This window comes from Sebastes fasciatus, chromosome 1 (assembly GCF_043250625.1).
Source record: "Sebastes fasciatus isolate fSebFas1 chromosome 1, fSebFas1.pri, whole genome shotgun sequence".
In the NCBI taxonomy this organism is placed as follows: Eukaryota; Metazoa; Chordata; class Actinopteri; order Perciformes; family Sebastidae; genus Sebastes; species Sebastes fasciatus.
The window spans coordinates 7,973,232-7,987,902 of NC_133795.1; the positions used below are offsets into that span (position 1 = coordinate 7,973,232).

The 14,671-nt window shown below is 38.4% G+C and overlaps 1 long non-coding RNA gene and 2 other non-coding genes across 3 annotated transcripts; all 3 read right to left on the minus strand.

The window, feature by feature from the left end:
* Positions 1-4,792: 4,792 nt before the first annotated feature.
* trnaf-gaa (transfer RNA phenylalanine (anticodon GAA)) lies at positions 4,793-4,865 on the minus strand. Its single transcript has one exon. It is a non-coding gene; the product is annotated as a tRNA-Phe (tRNA).
* Positions 4,866-8,152: 3,287 nt separating this feature from the next.
* Positions 8,153-8,225, minus strand: trnaf-gaa (transfer RNA phenylalanine (anticodon GAA)). The gene has a single exon. It is a non-coding gene; the product is annotated as a tRNA-Phe (tRNA).
* Positions 8,226-10,993: 2,768 nt separating this feature from the next.
* Positions 10,994-12,407, minus strand: LOC141755756 (uncharacterized). Its single transcript, XR_012591328.1, has 2 exons — positions 12,259-12,407; positions 10,994-12,069 (listed from the first exon to the last, which is right to left on the minus strand). It is a non-coding gene; the product is annotated as an uncharacterized LOC141755756 (long non-coding RNA).
* Between the last annotated feature and the right edge of the window lie 2,264 nt (positions 12,408-14,671).

Genomic DNA, 14,671 nt, shown 5'->3' on the forward strand with positions numbered 1-14,671 from the left:
CATCATCGCTCTCAAACACAAATACCCAGTGTGTTTCAAAGGCAGGGTTACATGCTATGTTACATTACTGCAAAAAAACAACCTTATTTCTAGGGGAAAAAAATCGATGTTTATGTTGCTGAGGATCAAGATCAAGCTTCTTGTATTAAAGTCAACATAAGGAATCCTATTCATATCCCCCCCTCTCTAGGTAACTGCCTAGCAACTGTAAGTTTGATTAGAAACTCCGCCAGGCGTTTATTGGAAGGTCAAACACATTCGCTCAAATCTCAGCTCGCATGTTGTCAAATGAACAAGGACGCCCACGCATTCAATGGTAAACAAACTTTTACAAGGAAATTTGTAAAACACCTTTAAGTTTGATTTCCGTTGTCTTTAATATCTCCCAAATAGTGAATGTATATTGTTGTGGTATAAGTACACAAACCAGCAAATAGTTAACTGCAGTCACATGCTTTCTGAAAACCACGTTTTCATCCCAACTTGAGGTCCTGGGAATGAGAACGAGCTTGTTTTGAGCACATCACAAGACACTAAAGAAAGTGACTGACAGAACAAAACCAGTTCGTCACACACGTGTAATGGATCAGTGGGGTTAGGACTGAACTCGTTCATCAACATGTTTGTTGCAACGGACATTTCCACGTGCAGAAGGCAGGTGTTTTCATTTAAAAAGCTCAGATAAACTCACTGTACGTTACCAGCCCAGCAGCAAACAGCAGATAGACAGTGATCCGCTGATGCAGATCATGAAGCATTTAGCTGCTAAAGAGCCAGATATTTCCCTCAGGAGTTGTCAGAGATCAGTTGTCAGAGAGAGGAGTGGAGAAGGTGGTTATTGTTGGCTTTTTCTAAGTGTTTCTGCACTGCCTTTTTCTATCCCCTCCTGCCAATCACCTCCATTGTTAGTTCTCTGAACCACTTTCTGTCAGTTCATCATCATCAATGCACTGCTGATTAGCACGTTACCACAGAGAGCCGGTTGACCATTCATCCGGGTTTAAATGAGAATGACGTAAATCCCTGACCTCTTTGGTGCACCGTGGCCCGGACCTGCTCTCTTGGACCGAGGCTCTCTTGATTCTACTCACCTCGGCTGGCACCCAGACGGGTTAGAACAGCTGAGAGATGATGGTGAACCATTGGAGGTCCTGCTGCAGTCTCTCCAGACATGATCTTATGTCTGATGGGACCTGAAGTGACACAAGTGGTGATTTGTTACACAACTGCTTATTTTGCACCAAAGTGTTTCAACTAGACCAGACAGAAACCTATTGAAATAAATAATACCATCAATGTTCTCAGTTATTTCTGATTGTCTAAGTTGTTACTTTTATTAGTATCATTCAGTGGTGGGAAATAAGTAAGGGATAATGTACAGCTGGCGGGTCATTGTTGTGAAAGAATCCCCGACAGAGCGATGCCGCACCCAACGCGCGCCCTGAAGGGGATTCCTTCACAACAATGACCCGCTAGCTGTAAATTATCCCGCTTATTATTATGCTATGCATAGCAACGGTCTGCTTTACATAGCAACGGTCTGTTATCCATAGCAACGGTCTGCTTTACATAGCAACGGTCTGTTATCCATAGCAACGGTCTGCTATAAAGAAATTACAGACCACAGAACGCTGTGATTGACCAATCAGAATCGAGTATTCAACACAGCCGTGTAATAAGTACATTTACTCAAGAAGCCTACTGTACTAAAGTACCATTTTGTGGTACTTGTACTTGTTTTAGCCACCATCAGAGTACAGCAGAGACTCCGGCCCTGGAGACCAAAGCTACGGTCTCCCCCGCGCCCTCCGACCGCGGCCGACACTGATAACAAGACGGGCTTCACTAGATATAACTTTGATGTTTTGGTGCTTCCGTGTAGTTTGTGTTGGAGTCTGAGTCTGAACAGCGTAGCCACACGCGAGCGCACATGGGACACAGACCCGGATTGATTTATACGTGTAAGAAGTTAAAAACTGTCTCTTTAAGATTGTGGGTCATTGTCTTGTTAATGTGGGAAGTGTATAGCCTAGTCTTTATATTGAGAAATCTAAATAAGATCTTATTATTTATTATTACCTTAAAAAAGAAACACTTGCCACATACAGTATATAATAATAATAATACATTTTAATATGGCATTAGAAAATATTTTTTATTTTTTTATTTTTGTAAGAAGTACAGTAAGATATATGTATATATAATTAGATTTTATTTTATTTTATTGTTTTTAATTCATTTTTTTACTTGTGTATATTCTTTTTATTTATTTATCTATTTTGTTGTATATAATATGTTTTTCCTGTATCTATACTGGCTTCTTTTATATTAATAATAGGTTTATTAAGTTTCTTTGTACTGAGAATGTTATTATTGGGGACGTTTGTCAATGTTTGTTCTGTTGTTTCAAAATGAACAAAAAAAAACAATAAATATAATATTGAAATTAAAAGAAGTACAGTAAGTGGGCACATCCATATAGGCTATGTAACCCCTATACATACAGTAGTATACATACAAATCTGTACCAAATTCAAGTCATAACCTCTGTTTGTTATGTCTTACAGTGTTGTCTTATTGACTGTATGTTTTGTCCCACCCATGTCTGTCTAATTTGTCCCTTTTTTGTACTATAACTGATCTACTTCTGCTTGCACAGTGTATGCAGGTGCAAAGATCCATCTGTACTTCAGTTATTAGTGTGTGTGGTTGTGTTCACAGTCTCCCCTTACCAGGGAGAAACTCTGCATGAGTCCTGCCATCTGTTAAGTGTACTACTGCTGTGGGTTCATTAATATCCTCCAAAACGTTTCATCCTCTGAAAAATAATAAGGCTTCAGTGATAAATGCTGCAGACTTTGGGATTAATTGGGTAGACTACCTGCACATTTTCATTTTTTCTGTATTTGTGGGTAGTGTGCCTCTGGGGGCAGTGGATGTGCCCACTTACTGTACTTCTTTTAATTTCAATATTATATTTATTGTTTTTTTGTTCATTTTGAAACAACAGAACAAACGTCCCCAATAATAACATTCTCGGTACAAAGAAACTTAATAAACCTAATATTAATATAAAAGAAGCCAGTATAGATACAGGAAAAACATATTATATACAAAAAATAGATAAATAAGTAAAAAGAATATACACAAGTAAAAAAAATAAAATTAAAAACAATACAATTAAATATATACATATATCTTACTGTACTTCTTACAAAAATAAAAAATACAAATTATTTTCTAATGCCATATTCTATCGAAATGGCCTGTGTTGACATTTAAATATTATGACTATAATAAGCGTTTTCAGTCCAAAAAGGTGGCAGTGGCTGATGTCAAATACTCTTTCAAATTACTATCTAAAATAATTACAAGAACACATTATAAGCAAACAACTGTGCTAACGTTACTTGTGAATTAAGTTACTATTTCGGCACATAAATGTCTGTAACTTTCAGATTACATGCTAGTAGTGCTTACAGTCAAAATGATTGTTACTGATAGTGGCTAAAACAAGCATGAAACACAGAAATATTGATTGCAACGTTGCTCAGGAGCACCCACCTGTAGCTTCCTGTGTTCTCCTGTGCTGAGGCTCTCTATGGTGCACCATGAGGGACACCATCACTGCAGCTGCTCGATTAACCCACCAGGTGGCTCTAAAACTATAGAAAGGTAAAACAGCAAATACATTTAGTAAAAAATTCGTAGTAAAGGTTATTTACTCTGTTACACCTCCATCTGAGTTATGTAAAACTGTAAAATTGTTAATAATTTCATAATAGCCCTGTATTGTACACTTCGCTATTGCATCCCAAAGAAGAACCTTTTACAATCATTTAATTCAATTCGTTTCAAAATGTGCTTTATTGGCATGGGAAACATACATTTACATTGTCAAAGCAAGAGTGAAATAAAAACAAACAAAATATGTACAATAAGTAAAGATATATCAGAATATAGAAATGTGTGAGCAGAGCTGTCTAGCATTGCAATATAGTAATACAATATATAAATAACTATAAGTAAAGTTTAACTTAAAAATACAAACGGAGAAATTATGATTTTGCTCTTTAATATTTTTTCATAAATAGAAAAGTCACAATTTCTCCGTTCTTTGTATTAGGCTGCAGATAAGTACATTTTAGATAGATAGATAGATAGATGTACTTTATTGATCACAAAATATACATGTCAACACTAAAACAAATATATCCATAGAATACAAAAGATGAGGAATATTGGAATACACTATAAATATACCTGACTATTACAACTAGCATAAAAAAATCTAAATAATGAAGATAGAATAACCCACTATAGACATTATTAGCAAGTGTGCAGGTGCAAGTTACAATATTTTGTTATTTAATAAAAGATAATTGCGGTAGTAAATGTGCAAATGTAGCTGTGCGAGCTGAGAGAGATCTCTGTTAGACAGAGATGAGGTGTTGTAGAGAATTAGTGCTATAGGCAGGAAAGATTTCCTATATCGGTCTGTGTGACAGGGAAGCGGAATCAGTTAATTTAAGATTAAAATAGAAAAATCGAGGCAGCGGGCATTGCTTTGCAGATAAAAAATATAAATTCAAAGAAGTGGAAACTGTGTAAAGACTGCAAAGTTTTTTTTTTAAATAAATGTATTTGACGGTTCGTATACTGTATATGAACAATATGTCTGCGGACAGAAATCAGCACAGTGCAAATGGTGAGTGCAGGAAGACACAGATGATTAACCAACAGTCTTCATAGTGGTTTTCATACCATGTACCCTTAAAAGGTGTCCACCTGTTGCCGAAACCCGGGATCGAACCAGGGACCTTTAGATCTTCAGTCTAACGCTCTCCCAACTGAGCTATTTCGGCACATGTTTAAACCTAACTGTGTAATTTCTTCGTATTCCCACCAGAGGTCCACCACGCACAGTATAAATAAGTTATTTGCTGGTACTGCAGCCTGTGGTATTTTCAGGGTATCGTTAGTGTTCTTACAAAACACACGTGTTATTGTTTTATCTTGGCTTTCATGAGGAATATTGTGTTTCAGATGCACTGCACACAAAGCCAGACATGATGATGTTGAAATTGTGTTTAAAGTTTGAGTTAACTTGGCTAAAGTGCTGCATACATTTACTAAGAGGAGAAAAATCCACCATATATATGATACTCACCAACAGTGGTGGAATGTAACTAAATACATTTACTCAAATACTGTACTTTTACTTGAGTATTTTCATTATATGCTACTTTATAGCCTACTTCTACTCCTCTACATCTCAGAGGGAAATATTATACTTTTTACTCCACTACATTTATTTGACACTTACAGTTATTTATTACTTTTTACATTAAAAAAACATATGATGCAGTACTGCTAATCTACCCAGTAGTATACAAAGCATCTAAATTGGCTCAACACTGACGAACTACAACATTAAAATGCTCTTACATATATTTGTTAGTGATAAAAACAGAATAATAATATCTATAATAATATAATACTGCGAAATGAGCCATTCTGCATAATTACTTTTAATACTATAAGTACATTTTGCCAATAATACTTATACACTTTTATTAGTACTTTTAATTCAGTAAATTACCTGAAAACTTCTTCCACCACTGCTCACCAGTTTCATTACTGCTCTACATCTTTATAATCCAACATGGCAAGGAACAGCAGCATTGGTTTGAAAGGGGTCTATATGTGTAATAATAATAATAATAATAATAATAATAATAATGATGTTAATACATAATAATAATGATAATAAATAATAATAATATATAATAATAAATAATTATAATACATAATAATAATAACAATCATAATAATAATAACAATGGTAGTAATAAATAAATACTAATACTAATAATATTAATAATGAAAATAATAAATACAAATATCAATAATAATAATATATAATAATAAATAATAGTAATACATAATAATAATAATCATAATAATAATAACAATGGTAGTAATAAATAATAATAATATATAATAATAAATCATAATAGTAATACATAATAATAATAACAATCATAATAATAATGGTAGTAATAAATAATAATAATAATAATAATAATAATAATACTTGTTTGGAAGTGGAAACGAAGGTGAACTTTCTAAGTTCTGACCCCAAACACATAATGTAAACATCCATTAGATTTAGCAGCTAGAGCTACCTGAACATTGACCTTGAGCTGTTCTTCTTCTTCTTCTTCTACAAGCTAGGATGTTCAAATCATTAAGTTCAAATCTCAGGGTGTTGACAGACTGGGTAAAAGACACTGGGACACCGATTACGGCCCAGATGCTGCCACACATTTTGCCAGACGGCGAGGAAGCAGGGAGTCCTTGATGGAGGAGGTCAGTCATGATGCAAGAGCCATTACAGATGATGCAGTATGCCTGGCAGATGTTGAACTGATGGCAGAGAGAGACACTAATTTTATATTTGTAAGCATTTTCACTAAGCACTGAAATGTCCAGCAGTCTGAACTGATGTCATTCGAACAGTGATTCAGTTTATCACAACAGTTTTATGGTGTTTTAAATTCACTCCAACAACATCTGGTTGTTTGGAGGAGCAGCAGCAGGATCTGCCTATAGTGGCCCTTCAGCTAATGCATCATCATATGAGCTTAATGTACAGTACTGTACATTATCATCATGCTGTTTGCCTCACGGTGGGGTTTCCTCGCTTCCTCTCAGTACTACATGTTCCCTTTCTACCATTCAGCTTTGAAAAGGCTTTACTGTTGTATAATCAGAATACTACACACACAAGTAAAGAATACAAACATAGCCTGGAGTACTTGTTCTTTGAACAGAGATGTATTCACAACAACAACAACACAATGAGGGGGTTTATCTCAAGTTGTTTATAATACACATTCTATTTGATTCAGAGTTCATAGATTTTATCCAAATGTCATGTCGATAAATCCACAAAAAGGGGATCTTCTGTGTGTTTTTATTTTAGGCATGCCATCAGCAACAACCATAAACCCCTCATGGTTCTTCATCTTCTTCTTGACTGATCTTTCTGTGTTTTCTGTTCTCGGGTCTTCGCTAACTTCCAGTTTTGGACATCAGGTGAGGTTTTACATCAGGGAGTTTTACTTGAGTGAACAAATCAGTTCTTTAAACTCCTGTGAAACTGTCAATACTATAATTCTTACAGTATTTAATGCACAGTTATTTTAAATATGTACATATCATCTGTCACTGTCAATATAAATCCTACTTGTTGTATATACAGTATATAGACATGTATATATGTACGTACTGTACATAATAATCCAGTCCATGTATATCATTCAATATTTATTTATTTGCACTGCTTGTGTTGTTTACAACTTCCAGAACACTTGACATGTATATAGATGTTTTATTTAATTTTATTATTTTATTGTTGGTCATTGGTGCTTTTATAAATATTTATATAATATTTATATACACATTAGGGCTGCACAATTAATCGAATATTAATCGCAATCACGATTTTGGCAACACAAAACAATCTGTTAACTTTCAAACAATATATTCTATTTCAACCAAGTAAATTATAAAGGTGCAAAAGCCATATTAAACTCACATCACTCTCTCTTTGTTCTGCCTGGGATTGTTTGGAGGGAGAAGGGAGGGTTCAGGCCTGAAGGGCAGAGCTATATATTCGAGGGGGAGCGGTCTAATCAGGAGTGGCAACCTATACCATGCTTGCAGGTGGGGTGGAGACTTGTGATTTAACACTACTTGTGTACATAACAGTCCTGTCCATTCATCATCTTTATTTGTCCAGTTTTGTTGTGGTTTTGTTGATTTTTTTTCACATTTTGGAACAAGATACATAAATGTTTTCTATGATTTGCTGTGCACAGTTTATGACAGTGAAGTTCGTAAAAAGCGTGGCTATTTTTAGCATCAAGCGTCACTTATATACCCTTACTCAGGTGTCGCTTATATAGGGAGCACTGAGTCATGTTGTTGATTAACAAGTAATGAGATGTTGAGACCTGTTTGCTTGTATTTAGCTTTACCTGTAATTTCTCAAACTTAAGCATTGATGTCTTTACTCTGAATGTAGGGATATGAGTAGAATAGCATTAAACTCTACTGTAGTTTATTTAAAAGATGACACGCTTCCTGCCGAAACCCGGGATCGAACCAGGGACCTTTAGATCTTCAGTCTAACGCTCTCCCAACTGAGCTATTTCGGCTTGCACGCACCTACTGTGACAATGTGCTGCAATAAACATAGAGGTCGCCCTTCACTTCTACTGTTTATCTCATTAAAATTCATTTTTAAATGGCAAATAATTTTTTCGCAAAATCTATGTTGGAATTTAAATCTTTGATTTTAACCACAATTAAATGCAAAAAAACAATCAAACGTAGTAGAAGTGTCCTGATTGTTCTCTGTCGGTTTAAAGGGACTGTTTGTAACTTTTTACACCTATAAATGTACCGGGTCGGGATCCCATGCGCGCTCGCATATGCACGCTTGTGTGTGGCTACGCTGTTCAGACCGCTCCTCTGCCTGTCGGCACGCGTTCTTGCTCCACCTCACGTTCATGCGCGCCCACTCCACACTGCAGAAGAGTTGGTTTAGCTCTGAGAATATCTAGTGAATGTACAGTGGACGTTTGAGCAGAAATAACTGCTGCAGCTCCTCCAGACCAACAGAGGTTTCCCGTGTCTTGTGAAGTGACGGGGCTCCGCAGCGAGAAACGTTATCGTCTCCGACCGGGTGTCGGTGTCTTCCTGCGGGCGCAGTCGGAGACGATAACGTTTCTCTTCCTGCTTCAGCCCCGGCACCAACCCGCTTTTCATGCTTCAGCCTCAGACCTTCGTCTGGTCAGCTAACATTACTGCCAAGCAGGTGAAATATAGAGTGATATTGTGGTTTTAGCTGACGTGTGTCGCCTCACTGTTTTGAGCGATGCTCGTTCATGTGTATTTTCAGCGAGCTAGTGCGAGCGAGACGCTGACTTTCGTTGACTTAACGGCCACAGGTGTCGCTGTTAACAAGTAATTCTGAAAGTTACAAACAGTCCCTTTGAAATTAATTTTTAAATGGCTAATTATTTTTTCTGGAAATCTATGTTGGAATTTAAATATTTGATTTTAACCACAATTAAATGCGAAAAACAATCAAACGCAGTAGAAGTGTCCTGATTGTTCTCTGTCGGTTTAAGTGCTGCTGAATTACTTCACCCTGCAGGCTTCAGCCCACATGGTTGACCTTCTTTCTCCCATACCGCAGAGGTCTGCATCGCCTCCCTCCCACGCAACACGAAGCCCACGCAAAGTTTTCAAACCCAGCACGCTGGCAGCTGTTCAACTAATGCGAGTACAGTATAGCTGACTGGGAGGAGCATGACATGAACACTGGCAGGTAACTGGAGGTGCTCAGTGCCTACTGAGGGCACCCATACTGCACACACACATGCACCCACATGAAACAGTAAAGGATGGCTTCTCATCAGCTTCCACAGAGGAGTTTATTTCACCATGCCAACAGTGACAAGACAATGCTAAAATTATTGCACCACCTACTCACTATTATTATTGGCTGCTTTGTGATTGTTTTAACAGTTTATCATGTGCAACGTTGCAGTCCCTGTCCAACAACAGACCACAGATAATCACACAGATAATCACAATAAATGTCGAACACGAGTATGTTTATTTATTGCAACAGTGTGTGCTTGTTGTCCAGGAGGACTTGGTGTTCTGTAGCTCAGCGGTATATCACAGTGGGAATAATCATGTGAGCTGTATGGACAGTGGTGAGCATTGTCCTCATGCTGTTTCCCTCACAGTAGGATTCCCTTCAAGTCCTCGTGAGGGAAAGTCCAGTTGTCACAACTACACCCGAGGCCTTTTTTAGCTATTTAGACAGAAACATTGTTTGTATTGTATACAAACTATGGAATGAGTCAGCATGTGACAGAGCCCACACACAATAGGGGACACACTTTGGACTTAATCATATCAAAGGGCCTGAACATTTCCAAGGTTGTAGTGATGGATGTTGCTCTGTCTGATCATTCCTGTGTATTCTTTGAGAGTACTCTTCCTGTGCACAGAAATGATAAGACAGAGGTAATCACAAAAAGGTATATCACTGAAAATACCAGTGATCAATTTGTTCAGGCTTTCTCTTCCACACCCACCCTCCCCTGGACCTCTGTCAATGAGCTTGTAGATAATTTCAATTCTAAAATGACAAATGTTATTGATACCATTGCACCCAAAACGGTGAAGATTGTCTCTGGTAAGAAAAAATCTCCATGGAGAAATACCATGTTGGTAAGAAATGAAAAAAGAGAGTGTCGAAAAGCTGAACGCCAGTGGCGGAAAACAAATCTACAAGTTCATTATGACATCTATAAAGAGAGACTTTGCATTTATAATTCAGAACTGAAAAATGCAAGGCGGTCCTTCTTCTCTGACATCATCACCAAAAACAATAACAATGCACGTGCCCTGTTTGCTACTGTCGACAGGCTAACAAACCCTCCTGTGTCAGTAGCCTCTGAACTTTTATCCTCCAGGGCCTGCAATGAATTTGCTTCCTTTTTTACAGAAAAAATTCACAAAATCAGACAAGCAGTCACTTCCTCCATAGCAGGTACAGGATGTTTGTTTCCCCTGCGTCCACTTAAACCTGGCGCAAATACCATGACACAGTTTTATCCAATAAATCAGACATACCTGGAGGAAATCATACAACATCTAAAATCCTCCTCATGCTGCCTTGACATTCTGCCAACAGGCCTTTTCAAAAAAGTATCAGATTGTATGGTCTCAGAGCTTTTACAGATTGTTAATGCATCTCTTGTTTCAGGAGTCTTCCCACAGGCCCTGAAAACTGCTGTCATCAAACCACTCCTCAAAAAGAACAATCTGGACTCATCAGTAGTGAATAATTACAGACCGATATCAAATCTTCCATTCTTGTCTAAAATAATTGAAAAAACAGTTTTTCAAAAATTAAATAGCTTTCTGGCACTAAACAACTCTTTTGATGTCTTCCAGTCAGGTTTTCGACGAAACCACAGCACTGAGACTGCTCTTGTTAAGGTCTTCAATGACATCCGATTGAACACAGACAGTGGTAGAACTACGGTTTTAGTTTTACTGGATCTCAGTGCTGCATTCGACACGGTTGACCATAATATATTACTAGACCGACTGGAAAACTGGGTGGGTATTTCTGGCATAGCACTCAGCTGGTTTAAATCCTACCTAAAAGACAGGGACTTCTTTGTGTCTATAGGTAATTGCAAATCTGAGCTGAACAAAATCACATGCGGAGTTCCCCAAGGCTCCATCTTGGGGCCTCTTTTGTTTAACATCTACATGCTCCCACTGGGTCAGATTTTTGAGAACAACAAAATAAATTACCATAACTATGCAGACGACACACAAATTTACATAACTCTATCACCAGGAGACTACAGTCCAATACAAGCACTGAGTGAGTGCATTGAACAAGTCAATAATTGGATGTGCCAGAATTTTCTTCAGCTGAACAAAGACAAAACTGAGGTCGTAGTTTTTGGAGCCAAAAAAGAAAGATTAAAGGTTAGTGCTCACCTACAATCTGTGATGTTAAAAAGCTCAGACCATGCCAGAAACCTTGGTGTAGTCATGGACTCAGACCTGAGCTTTAACAGCCATATTAAGACAATTACAAAGACAGCCTTCTATCACCTGAAGAATATAAGAAGAATTAGAGGACTGATGTCTCAGCAGGATTTGGAAAAACTAGTCCATGCATTTATCTTCAGCCGACTTGACTACTGTAACGGCGTCTTTACCGGTCTTCCTAAAAAATCGATCAGACAGCTGCAGCTGATTCAGAACGCTGCTGCTAGAGTCCTCACTAAGACCAAGAAAGTGGATCACATCAGTCCAGTTCTGAAGTCTCTACACTGGCTGCCTGTCTCTCAGAGAATTGATTTCAAAATACTGCTGCTGGTTTACAAAGCACTAAATGGTTTAGGGCCAAAATACATTTCTGATCTTCTGCTGTGTTATGAACCATCCAGACCTCTCAGGTCATCTGGATCAGGTCTGCTTAGTGTCCCCAGAGTCAGAACTAAACATGCAGAAGCAGCGTTCAGTTTTTATGCACCAAATATCTGGAACAAGCTCCCAGAAACCTGCAGGACCGCTCCAACTCTCACTTCTTTTAAAACAAAGCTTAAAACTTTCCTGTTTGCGGGTGCCTTTTATTCTGACACTGCACTATAACTTTTACTCTTTTGAGTTTTATGCAATTTTAGCTTCTATCCTAGCTTTTATTTTTAGCTTGTTTTTATTTTCTAATCTTTAATGTTTTAATGTTTTGTTGAAAACTAGAAAGGAGGAAAGCTGCCTTTTTGGTAAAAGCTAAAAAGAGGAAAGCTGCCCTTTTGGTAAAGCTAAAAGGAGGAAAGCTGCCTTTTTAGTAAAAGCTAAAAAGAGGAAAGCTGCCCTTTTGGTGAAACTAAGAGGAGGAAAGCTGCCTTTTTGGTAAAAGCTAAAAAGAGGAAAGCTGCCCTTTTGGTAAAACTAGAAAGGAGGAAAGCTGCCTTTTTAGTAAAAGCTAAAAAGAGGAAAGCTGCCCTTTTGGTAAAGCTAAAAGGAGGAAAGCTGCCTTTTTAGTAAAAGCTAAAAAGAGGAAAGCTGCCCTTTTGGTAAAGCTAAAAGGAGGAAAGCTGCCTTTTTAGTAAAAGCTAAAAAGAGGAAAGCTGCCCTTTTGGTGAAACTAAGAGGAGGAAAGCTGCCTTTTTGGTAAAAGCTAAAAAGAGGAAAGCTGCCCTTTTAGTAAAAACTGGATGTTTTTTGCATTTTGTCGCAATGTTCTTGAATGTTTCTGTAAAGCACTTTGAATTGCCCTGTTGTTGAAATGTGCTATACAAATAAAGCTGCCTTGCCTTGCCTTGCCTTGCCTATACTGTGAAGTACATCTTTCAGTAGGGGAGAGCGGGGTCGGTTGAAACACTTTTGTATTGACACCAAATAACCTTCCATTCCTTACAGATTACCTTAATGGGACTCTATGTAAGAATCAGAAATTGCTTGTTAACAGCGACACCTGTGGCCGTTAAATCAACGAAAGTCAGCGTCCTGTTGCTCGCGCTCGTGCTTGTGCTCGCTCTACATAGACATGAACGAGCATCGTCAAAACAGTGAGGCGACACACGTCAGCTAAAACCACAATATCACTCTATATTTCACCTGCTTGGCAGTAATGTTAGCCAACCAGACGAAGGTCTCTCCATGAATCAATGCTGATCCTAGTGTTGACTTTTCCTGCCTCAGCCTCCCGACCGCGGCCGGAGGGAGACATCGGAGTTTTGGTAAACCTCTGTTGGTCTGGAGGAGCTGCAGTATCTATTTCTGCACAAACGTCCACTGTACATCCACTAGATATTCTCAGAGCTAAACTAACTCTCCTGCAGTGTGTAGTGTGCACGCATGCACGTGAGAGTGAAGCCAAAGAGCAAGTGAGAACGAATGCGGTGTGTGAGTGAAGGCAGGCAGGCAGGCAGAGGAGCAGAGTACAGCAGAGACTGCGGCCCTGGAGACCAAAGCTACGGTCTCCCCCGCGTCCTCCGACCGCGGCCAACACTGTTTTGCAAGACGGGCTTCACTAGATATAACTTTGAGGTTTTGGTGCTTCCGTGTAGTTTGTGTTGGAGTCTTGTCTGAACAGCGTAGCCACACGTGAGAGCGCATGGGACACCGACCCGCAATGATTTACACTTGTAAGAAGTTACAAACAGTCCCTTTAACAGCAACACAAATAAGTTCATTGCTGAACAGACACCACTCACCAAACATTCACCCATTCACACACACACATTCATACACTAACCCTGCCATGCAAGGTACCAACCTGCTCATCAGGATCTAATCTAAATACTCATTCACACACCGATTGGCTTTACATCGCAAACGATCTACTCGTACAGTTGGAGTAGGAATTACACAACAACATTTCTAAAATCGTAGTGTATGCCCAGCTTAATTTGCATAATCTTTGCAGGTCTTAAGACCGCGGTAGAAATGCAGGCAAAATTCCCCAGAACTTTTGGTGGAAAACCAGCTTAACTTGCTAAAAAGGCCCTGTACCAACTGACCCCGCACTCCCCTCTTTGGCATCCCACAAACTCAAAGACATGAATTCATACAGACATGAGCAGTAGGACAAAGGCAGCAAATCCAGACCTCAGTTTTTCATATTTATTGTTATAATTCAACATTGCATGGTGATACAGTCACATAAAAACAACACCATGAAGAAAACCTATAAAGATAGCATATTCTTGGTGTACATACAGTATAATATATATCTTTTTCATGTGTTTACATTCAAGAATGCATCAATTGTGTGTTTGAGAGAGAAATTACGTGGCCTCTGAAATGAGCCCCAGTGAGAGTACAGCATCAGAGCAGTGAACACACAAGCAGGTAGAACAAAGTCAACAGGAAACACGAGTCCTATTAATAATCCCAACATCTGTCGGTGCTCGGCTTTATAGCTGTGACAGTTACTCTCTTGTGTTTTACTGTACACTATGGTTGAGTAGACCCATGGGACCACATTTTTTGGACAAAGCCAGCTGCAACTGTCTGAAACACTCCTCTAAATCTAGAAAAGTCAGTC